This window comes from Gossypium hirsutum, chromosome A02, assembly GCF_007990345.1.
Source record: "Gossypium hirsutum isolate 1008001.06 chromosome A02, Gossypium_hirsutum_v2.1, whole genome shotgun sequence".
NCBI lineage: Eukaryota > Viridiplantae > Streptophyta > Magnoliopsida > Malvales > Malvaceae > Gossypium > Gossypium hirsutum.
The window spans coordinates 16,403,182-16,415,121 of NC_053425.1; the positions used below are offsets into that span (position 1 = coordinate 16,403,182).

General features: G+C 32.9%; 1 non-coding gene across 1 annotated transcript; it reads right to left on the reverse strand.

Annotated features, from left to right (window-relative positions):
• Nucleotides 1-11,421: 11,421 nt before the first annotated feature.
• LOC121216838 (small nucleolar RNA R71) lies at nt 11,422-11,528 on the reverse strand. Its single transcript, XR_005913051.1, has one exon. It is a non-coding gene; the product is annotated as a small nucleolar RNA R71 (small nucleolar RNA).
• Nucleotides 11,529-11,940: the final 412 nt, after the last annotated feature.

Here is an 11,940-nt window from a genome sequence, read left to right on the forward strand (position 1 = left end):
AAATTACAATTTTCCCTTAGGCTCAGAAATTTAATTTCAGCCCTTATTCTTATGTTTTATGACATGCTGAACATTTTTATCTTCTATAACAACATCAAATTCTCACTCTAACATGTACTTATGAGCATTAGGTATTTTTACCGATTATACCGTTTTCCTCGTTTTCGCTAAAAATCGCTTAGAAAAGATCATTCTCCTAACCTCAAACATTCCTATTCTACCATAAAACATCAAAATACATGCATATCATTCATGGGTAAATTTTTAAACATAAACCCTAACTCGAAATAATGGTAGAAATAGGTAAACCGAGCTACGAGGATTTCAAAAATGTAAAGAACATTAAAAACGGGGCTTGAATGCACTTACTATTGAGCTTGAAAGCTTGGAAAAACCTTAGCTATGGTGTCTATGAGAGTTTCGGCCAACTTGATGAAGATGATACCAAATTTTGGCTTTGTTTTCCCATTTTATTATTTTATTTACCAAATGACTAAATTACCCTTCATTAAAAACTATGATGTTTTATCTTCCTTTAGGTATTTTTGTCCAAACTAGTATAATGGTCTAATTACTATACAAGGACCTCCACTTTAAAAACCCATTACTCACAAGTACTTAGTACCTTTGTGAACTAGAACACACATTTTACAATTTTTGCAATTTAGTCCTAAATATCAAATTGGACCCTCTATCGATAAAACTTCTAAACAAAATTTTCACACAGTCATGAATTCATGCCATAGACCTTAAAATGATAATAAAACTATTATTTCTATCTCAGATTTGTGGTTTCAAAACCACTATTCCATTTTGGCCCTAAATCGGGCTGTTACAGTTATGACCATAGCTGAAAAATGTTATGGCTTCATAGATAGTTCACCAGGGTATTAAACACGTAATAGTCTATCTAGACAATAAACACGGAGATCCTGAGGTATAGGCCCATAGTTAGACTATGAAAATCAATGGAGTCCGCCAAGACATTAAACATGGGGTATACTATGTAAGACCATAGCTCGACTATGGTAGCATAGAGAGCCTGTTGGGACCTTTATCTTGGAGTAAAAGAGTGAAGAATCGTAGCTTGGTTATGACATCATGAAGACTTAGTCAATATGGTGAAAATGAGACTTCACAAGGTGAAAAATCTTAGCTTGGTGGTGGAGTTTGATAAAGATTGCCAAATGGAATGGACACCAAGATTTATCAAATAATAGGAGGTCTCAAATGAAGGAGTGAAACTCTAGGGTCTGTGGGTAATTCCTAAGTCATTGGGATTGACAAGGAAGTAACCAGCCCATGATCTATTTAAGGTTGGAAGTCTTCTAGGGAAAAGGGAGGATAAGTTTGTTGGAACCCAATAAGCTAAGGCTAGTTAGTTAAAAACCGACGTGGGAATCTCTCATCCAATGTGGCAAAAGAGGGAAAGAAAGTAACTTGTATGAGGCCTGTTCAGGTCTATATTCCTCATGAACCTTTACCTCAGAGAGAATTTGTGTATGTTATAGATTAAGAATGAGTTGGTTAGTGGTGTGCTTTAAGAAAAAAAGAAGAAGACAAAGACACATTGATACAATCTACTAATGGCCAAAGGTGACCAATGAGTGTAAAAAATATCATTATAGTGTTTATTTCTTAAATTTTGATTTTGTTATATGGCCATCACGTTGAAACTCACTAAGTTCCATCAAATTTACGAACAATCTGCTTGATTGCACGAATAAACTTTCAATTGGAAATCGCGCAGAGGGTTGAGCCAAAATTCGCCAACTTGAAGGAAAAGAGAGGGATAGTCATAACATGCGTATAGAGGAGTGCACCTAGAGGTTACACCTCAGGGTTTAATCAAGTCACAAAATTCTCAAGTCTTAAAGTCAAAGTTTTCAATGAAGTTGTAAAGTAACAATTCATTTTTTTAAAGATGTGTATGCTAGTATAAACTATTGTGTATTGCTAATTAGTTGAGAACATGACTCAAAGGTGTTTGCCATATATTCAGGTTTCTGTATCATTTGGAACCTAGACTCGGAGAGTGGGTCGGGTACGGTTGTTACAAATCCTTTCCAAATAAAAGATGGTTTGTTAGAATTATGATTAAGAAGGATATTGACTGATGGGAAATATTTCGCCAAAAGGACCTTAAAACAAAAAAGGTATCCTTATGGTACACGAGTCTCTGAAGTTGTCTGCCAATAAAAATGATGTTAAAAACTTAAAGCTCAATTGGCTCAATTTTAAAAAGTCATGATTGACATATGAGATTTGTTAAGTAATGTGAATGAACGACTTACTAGTGAAGTTTTCAACTTCAAGGAAGAAAACTTAAAGTTCACTTAATTGGTGCCAGAAAAGGATGTTCTGGTAAACAAGAATAAAGAAAAGCTTGAAGCAGCTAAGGAGATTCTCAAGAAACATGGTACAATGAGTGCAAAACTTGATGAAGTTTTGGTTACTCTCAAGAGAAAGACTTAGAATATAGGTTTGGGCTTTATTTGTAAAATTAATGTTTAATCAATTTTTTAAAGTGATGTAACACCCTGAAAATTTCTACAGTAAGATATTATTCTTAATACAGTAAAATAAGGAAATAAAGTGACAAGAAGAGGAAAATTGAGTTATGTCACTGGGAAGTATATCTACATTGATTCAAGAAAAGGACTAAATTGTAAAAGTGAGAAAAGTTTTGTGGCCCAAGAGTAAATACTCAAAAATTGAGGGATTAAAGTATAAATATGAAAATTTGAAGGACTAATAGTGCAAATATTTCAAGGGTGGAATGATCTAGAAACCAAGGAAAATTGATGAATAAGGACCAAATTGAATAGGTGAAGAATTATGAGGGACTAAATTGTAATTTTACCAAATTAAGTGATGACTCATGAATGGAATTTTAAAAGATCACAAAGGGAAAAATGGTCAATTGAAAGAGAGAGAAATCTAGAAAGTAATGATGAGGTTGGTGATATTTTATATTTATTTAATTAGATAATTATTATTTATTTAATATTTTAATAAGATATTTTATTATTTTATTATTTTATTTAGTCTATATATATGTGTGTGTGTGGAAAAAAAACAACACACACACACACCATCCATTATCTTTCCCATGCAAACTAACGTGAGAAGAAGAGAGAAAAAAAGAAAGTTTTACTTTCTTTACAATTTGGTCCTTTCACAAAAAATCTACCATTTTCACTTAGAAATCAAAAGAATTTCCATAGCCATCAAGAAAGAAAGATCACAAGAAGACTATGGGGAGATAGAATATTAAGTTATATTCAAGAAATAGAAGTTGGAGGAGAGAGAAAATCAAGTTAAAGATTGAAATCAATGGAACAAGATAAGAACATCAAGGTTTCAATACATTTTTAAGATTAATATTGTTGAAAAAGCATGGAATTGATGTTAATGTAGAGTTTTCTTATACATGGTCTTATGTTCTTGATATGTTAGTGAAGAGAAAATAAGAGAAAGTAATGAGAAATAGTATAGAAAAAGAAAATAAGGTTGTTATAAACATGGTAAATAAACATCTTGCACTGAAACAGTTTTGGACAACAGTAGTAGGTTAATTTTCAAAAATCACCATAAATTTTGGAAATCTAATTAGAGGATGAAAAAAATATGGAATTAAATCTTATTGAGTCTAGTTTGTTATAGAAGAAACGATGTAAGCAATGAAATCGTGAATTGTGAGATATAATAAATTTAGTGAGACAAGGTCAGAATGATTTCGGGTTCCCCTATTTTGGCTTTGGAAAATCATAAAAAATTGGAGAAAAATAAATATGTACTAAAATTTATATGTTTAAAATCCTGAATGAGTCTATCTTCAATAGAAACAAACGAGAACATCATCCAAATCCTTTACAATTAGATAATTAATTTTTAGTAAAGAAGGGTTGGAACTATTAGACAGAAGAACAAGGGTGAATTTAAAGAATAAACTGTACTTATTGGCTAAACCAAAAATTTTTAAAATTTTATGCTAAGAAGATATGTAAGTCTAGTTTCATAGAAAATTAACGGATCTTAATTTTGAGTTCTGGAGCTCAAGATATAAATAATTTAGTGACTGTGACGCAAATGGAGCATTTTGAATATACATACAAGTAAATAGTGAAATTATTGATAATGTTACTTATAGCATGTTATATAAATAAAGGATGTGGAATGGAGAGGAGGAGGAGGAAAATATGTATGAATATTCAGCTAGTATGGTTAATTTGCATGTTTTAGGCTCAGGGACTAAATTGAATAAAAGTAAAATTTTATGGGCAATTTTGTAAAAATGTTAGAAATGACCAATTTGCATGGAATGAATTATTTTATTTTTTGAAACTACAAAATTGAATGAAATTATTAATTTAGTTCAAGATCGGGGAAAAACATGTTTCAAAGATTAAATTGAAAAGTGTTGAAATTATGGAAAATTCTGATATTTTATAGAATTCATGGGTTGTTATCAATTTGTATGAGAATAACGGCTGGAAATAAGGATTAAATTGCAAGAATTTTATTTTTTTTGAGCCTAAGGATGAAATCGTCATTAATTAAAAGTTTAGGGGTAAAATGGTAATTTTGTTTAGAGCATAAATTGAATGTATTGGAACATGAAATAAATGAAAACGACGATAAAATTTATTTATAAAGATCCGGATGACTCGAATACGGGAATTGAACGTGGAAAAGAAAAGATACCGGATTAATAAAATTATAAACATGAACAAACAACGAGGCAAGTTAGTGTAACTTGAATTATATTTTTAAATGCATGAAATATCGATATAATGAATTACCTTATTTATGTTTATGAAGAAATGGTAAGAGAATGATATTTATCATGACATGTAAATATGTGATTATATTTGATACGTTAATACAAGGAAATTAAGTATATTGAGACGAGTAATAAATTCAAGTAAAACACATCGAGAAAAAAATAAGTACGTTTAAGGGACAATATGTTTGATTTTAATTGGTTCCAAATATAAACGTTAAATGAAATAAAATATCTGATAAATAAATCGGTAACTCTGGTAATGCTCGTTAACTCTATTCCGGTGACAGATGCGGGTTAGGGGCGTTACAAGTGGTTTTGTATGTGCTAATGGAAATGGTTGCTTCCACTATCATTGCACTAGGCACATAACTTGCCTTATTTTTTGGTATGTTTGAATAAAATATTTTGATGATTTACCTGCATCTTTTTAAGGATCTTGGTGTAGGCGAGCTTGTGTTTATCATTACAGAAGAGATTAAATCAATAAGTATTATTTTTTAAGGATTCTTATATGGTCTACTTACCTTATATATTGAGATATGTAATCGATAAAGATATGAGCTAATTTTATGATCTTAGGACAATTGATCTGATGAGATTTGGGTAGATCAAGATGGATTAAAGGTTACTTTGTGAAGATGGATTCATGCTCTGAATATGAAAGGCTTGATCAACCTTGATAGATTTTTTTAGGTAAGTTTTTTAAGTGGTTGTCGACGTGTTAACGAAAGTGGCCACTTGGGCTGGTATATCGATAGGCAACATAACTTTCATTTTTAGAGTTAGAAAAATTTTCAACCAAATTAGTTGGGAAATGACTTAAATGATAATGTGGACATTTGCTGGCCCCAATTTTAGGATCCATCTTATGGAGCAACAAATCTTTGAAGATTGGGTCAGATCGAATCAAGCAATCAAATCCCATGAAATATGGAGATTGGACCAAGACTGGTTTGAAGACTTATCTTGAAGATATTTGATTTATTCTAGACTCGATGAGCATATTTGTAAAGCCTTTTTACGAGGCTATTTTAGTGGCATCTTTATTGGAGTTTATCTTTATCTTAGCAAGTGATAAATTCTTATATATTAGAGGCTTGTGTAAGTTAGAACTAGGTACAAAACAGTTATTAGCTTATAGAGGAGCTTTTTTTATGAACGCACTTGAGATTACAAAACCTTTTGTCATTGGTTGTACAACCTAAGTTCATATGAGATAATATAATGGTGAGAGGTCTAGTCTTTAAGATACAAGAGGAGGATTCTTCACTGGATGTGTTAGAACTAACTTCATTGGTTTTATTTGTTTCTAAGATAGTGGATCCATCTAATTAAGCTAGGCTTTACAAATGTAGGGAAACCAAATTGCGTAATCAATTTGATCTCCCCTATTTTATTGTGGTTTTCGCAGTTGTTGGGATTTAGTGCCTTTAGTGTAGTACTTTCTTCCAAGTGTACTTGTATTTTTCAAAAAAATTGGTTTAATAAAATTATCTATTAATTACATTAATACCCTTTATATATATTTCTCCATGTTTTCACGTGCAAAGCAAAATGGAAACAAATATTGAGTCACTGGTTATCTAACGTTGAACTAATACTAAGTGGTATTACATGGTTGGATCATAATAGAAAAAGACAAATTGTATTAGTAGATGAATCTAAACATGTTCGTAGTTTAATTGGAAATGAGCAAACCGATTGAAAGACTAATATGTTTTCTATCAAGTCCAATTGGGGACATGTTTTGTCTTGAGTATCAAAGCAAATGACTCCTAAAAGATAGAGACTTAGATGTGTCTGACTGGACCGACAGTACACCGTACATGACCTAAGTAGAATAGATCCTAGATCCGTTTATGGATTTATTCACTTATGATGTTTATAGTGCGGCATACCTTAATCTTGAGTGGATGACGGACGATGTATGTGTGACTTGTATTCTTTGATATAAGTAAAAGCCTGAGTTTAAATAGATAAGGAACTGAAAGCTAGTACGTTAGGTATACGACTTCTAAAACATTAATTTTTCAATTAAATAATTTTCTCATCTTAATTTTACTCTGGTAAAATTTTCAAGAAAATATATTCATATTTCACAACTCAACTTGTTCATTATGATTGAATGATTTATTTTCTTTTTCGGGCTTTAAAGTTGCTTGAAAACATAACTCATTCTCCTGATCATTTCTAAGTAATCCATGTATATTTGCAAATGAACCATTTCTCATTTTCATTTCTATTTTGAGAAAACCACATTCATTTTCAAATGATTCCATTTCTCCATTTTGGAGAAAACCATAATCATTTCTGAATGTTTTCCATTTCTTTATTTCTATTCATTTTGTTCATTTTCGATTCAACACAAAATTCATTTATAGTTTCAACGAGATAGCGGGGGGACCAATTAGACATATGTAATTAGGGCTCAAATGATTTATAATTAAGTTTTGACTTTTTCCTATTAATTATAAATTCATTCAGTCACGAAGTCATTCCACTATAGTATCCTGACTAAGCTCTCCCTAACGACATACCATTATGAAATCATCTACTTAGTGCTTGTCCGATGACCTTGTCATAAGTATGCTACCCTCATAGGGTATCCTTGATCACTTTGGGATAATGTTCGCTCTCCCAATATGATCCTATTTCATCTCATAGTAACCATTACATCTTCATTCATGAAAAGTCAATTACTATCTATGGAAAATATCATTGTGGTAAAGGTCGTAATGCCAAAGGAATCATTATTGCAAGGCATAGAGGGGGAGGTCATAAGCGTCTATACCGTAAAATTGATTTTTGACGAAATGAAAAAGACATATATGGTAAAATCATAACCATAGAATACGACTCTAATCGAAATGCATACATTTGTCTCGTACACTATAAGGATTATGAGAAAATATATATTTTACATCCCAGAGAGGCTATAATTGGAGATACCATTGTTTCTATTACAGAAGTTCCTATAAAAATGGGAAATGCCCTACCTTTGAGTACGGTTTGAACTATTGATTTACGTAATTGGAAGGAACCAATTAGGTTACGATGAAACCTAAAAATCGATCACTAATCCAATTTGAATACCTCTAAAGGATAGACCTCAACAGAAAACTGAAGAGTAATGGTAATAAGTGATTGAGTTCAGTAGTTCCTCATATAAAATTATTGACCCTAGAGATATAGTAATATAGAGAAGAAAAAATTGTTTCAAGCACCAACAGAACCAAAAGCGCCCCTTATTTCAAAAAGATGAGGATGTGTTATTCACATTTCATTTGATCGTCAAAGGCAAATTGAAAGCTAAGCAGTGGTAATTCTAAAGATTCTCTGGGGGGAAAATAGAGATGTCTCCTACATTACTCATAATATGTGGAAGTATCGATGTAATTTCATAGAGTCATTCGATCTTAATGCTACATGAAGAACATAAGCCATATGATGGAATGAGAAGACCTAGGATGTAGAAGATTATAACATGAGTGGTTCGACAGATTTGGATTCCTATATATCGACTCATGTGGTACTTCATTGTACAATATATATATAAGAATTATATAAATCCATCTGTATAGATATCATCATCTACATCCAGAAAGCCGTATACTTTGGAAAAAGCTTGTACATTTTGGAAAAGGGTTTTTATTGATCGATCAAAACGAAGAATCTACTTCAATCAATATGCCCTTAGACATGGTCATACATAACATAGAAATCACACTTGGAATGGGTGGACAATTAGCTAGAGCAGTGGGTGTTGTTGCAAAACTGATTGCAAAGGAGGGGAAATCGGCCACATCAAAATTACCTTCTGGAGAGGTCCATTCAAAATCCAAAAACTGCTCAACAATAGTCAGACAAGTGGGGAATGTTAGGGTGAACAAGAAAAGTTTGGGTAGAGCTGAATCTAAATGTTGGCTAGGTAAGCATCCTATAGTAAAGAGAGTAGTTATGAACCCTGTAGACCATCCTCATGGGGGTGGTGAAGGGATGGCTCCAATTGGTAGAAAAAACCCGCAACCCTTTGGGGTTATTCTGCACTTGGAAGAAGTAGAAAAAATGAATAAATATAGTGATAATATTATTCTTTATTGATGGAGTAAATAGGAGAGATTATTTCTTTCTTCATCTTTACAAAAACAAAAGATATATATTTTTAAAGCAAAAAAATGACACGTTCACTAAAATAAATCCTTTTGTAGGAAATCATTTATTAAAAAAAATCGATATACTTAATACAAAAGTAGAAAAAGAAAAAATAATAACTTGGTCCAGAGCATCTACCGTTATACCTACAATGATAGGCCATACTATCACTATCCATAATGGAAAAGAACATTTGCCCATTGATATAACGGATTATATGGTAGGACATAAATTGGGAGAATTCGCACCTACTATAAATTTTTACAGACACGTAAAAAATGATAATAAATCTCGTCATTAATATTATTATAATAAATTATAATAAAAAATTTGAGATTAATTAATAAATTTGATAAACCGTAATTTATACATATTTCTATCCCATGCTTAGCACATATTATGGATGATTTTTCCTTAGATTTGGTGAATTCGATGCTCCTAATGCCTTAATTTCATGTTTTATACTTAGGTGAGCATAGGAGAGTGAAAGGAACGAGAAACGGACCAACATACAAAATCAACACGGCCTGGGCTTCCTCACATGGTCAGACCACACGGCCATGTCAATTTGGCAGAATCGAAGCACGACTCACACCGGTAGACCACAAGCCCGTGCCTATTTAACAGGCTTGACCATGGCCTGAAGTAATCGCACACGGACGTGTCCCTGTCGAGCCCAAGTAGAGTCCTATTCGGAAAAGGCCACTATTGAGGGCTCTTAGGCATTCCAAAGCCTATAAATATACCCTAGAGGAGGAGGAAAAGGGGGGACGCATAGGAGGAAGCAAGGAATTGCTCAAGGAAAGCCGATCGATCCATCTCAGAAGCCGGATTCACCATCAAGACTGAAGATCTCCCTTCAAATTCCCTCAAGATTTTTGGGTTTTCTTATGTTTTGTTATTCTTATTCTTTTCAAATGTTTTCTTTCATTAGTATGAACTAAAACCCCTAAATACCTAAGGGGAATGAAACCTAAGATGAATCTTGTTATTATTATCTAAATTGTATGATAAATATTTGACTTGTTCTTAATTATGTGTTCTTAATTCTTGTTTTGATATTCTAGGATATTGATTCAAGTTAAGTTCTTATTCAGAGGAGGAATAGACCCTGTCTAAGAGTAAATTTGTCATAATAAAGCGGAGTTGGTTGCGCGCCTAGAGATAGGGTGACAAGATTTTGCCGGATTAGGGTGAAACCTAATAAGGGGATCCATAGATCGAGTTAATACAACCCTAGGGCGTTAATTAGAAAGAGATTTCAATTATTCAATCTAGGGTTAGACGTTGTTAGTCTCGAGAGAGATAATAATATAACTTAGGGATCTCTACGGAACAAGTTGAATGAATAAATTGTCCGATTCAGAGTCAAATAACAAGTAAAGTCTAGGTGGATTTTTCCTCTACGGAACAAGTTGAATGAATAAATTGTCCGATTCAGAGTCAAATAACAAGTAAAGTCTAGGTGGATTTTTCCTTAGGTATTGTCTCAATCAATCGAGTTTTCCAAAAAGTATTTTCCCCAAATTTCTTTTCTGTGATTTCTTACTTTAATTAATTAGTTAGATAAACAAAACCCTTTTATTTTTTTATTGGCTAGATGATAAAAAGAAAGTTGATTCTAGTACTTTTAGTTCCTTTGGGTTCCATAATTCGGTCTTGCAAAGCTATACTACTGTTCGATAGGTACACTTGCCTTCATCGTGATAATTGTTAGTTTCAAGAATGATTCATTATAAATATTTAAAACCTATCACGAATATCACGTATCAAGTTTTTGGCGCCGTTACCGGGGAACTAAGATAATAGGAACACTCGATTTTTATTACTTTAGCCATTTTACTTTTATTTTCTTTTCTAATTCTTCATTTATTTTCTTCTGACAGGTTTTTCTAGTTATGACTAGGAGAAACCCGTCAGGACCATTACTTTTTGATAGTGAGATCGATCGCACAGTTCGCAGAAACCAAAGAGAAATAAGGTGAAGCTTAAGATACCCAGAGAACGAGCAAGAGGATGATATTCAAACCACAACCAAGGAGATGGCTGAAAATTAGGAAAACCTGATACCTCCTGCAATTGCTGTTAATCCAGTAAATCAGAATCCTGCTCCGCGCACTATGTATGATTATGCTAAACCTTCTTTAACAGGAATTGAATAGAGCATAGTTGGACCTGCTGTAGCTGCAAATACTTTTGAACTGAAACCTAACACAATCAAAATGATACAGCAATTTGTTCAGTTTGATGGTTTGTAGGACGAAGATCCCAACACTCACTTAGCAAACTTTTTAGAACTATGTGATACATTTAAAATTAATGGTGTTTCTGATGATGCCATTCGCCTTCGGTTATTCCCTTTTTTTATTGAGAAACAAAGCTAAACAGTGGTTGAATTTGTTACTGCGGGGTCAATCACTACTTGGGAACAAATGACCGAAAAGTTATTATTAAAATATTTTCCACTGGCTAAAATGCCTAAATTAAGTAATGATATCTCTTCTTTTGTGCAGATGGATTTAGAAACACTCTACGATGCATGGGAGAGATATAAAGACCTTTTGTGAAGATGCCCTCATCATGGGTTACCACTCTGCCAGAATCCTTCGACTCGACAAATGGTTGACACAGCTGCTAGCGGAACCATCAATAATAAAACATCTGAAGATGCCTATGAATTTATAGAGGAGATGTCACTGAATAACTATCAGTGGCAAGTCATGAGGACAAAGCCAACGAAAACAGCCGGTGTTTATAACGTCGATTCGGTCAACATGCTCTCTAATCAGATAGAACTCTTGAATAAGAAAATTGATGGTTTTCTCAGTTCTTCACAGGTTCACCCAGTAATGCAGTGCGAAGAAAGTGGAGGCGGATCGAACAGTTCAGAATACCCACCTTATGGCCACAACATGGAGAACGAGCAGTTAAATTACATGGGTAATAATCGTTGATATCAAAACAATCCTTATAGCAATACTTACAATCCAGGTTGGAGA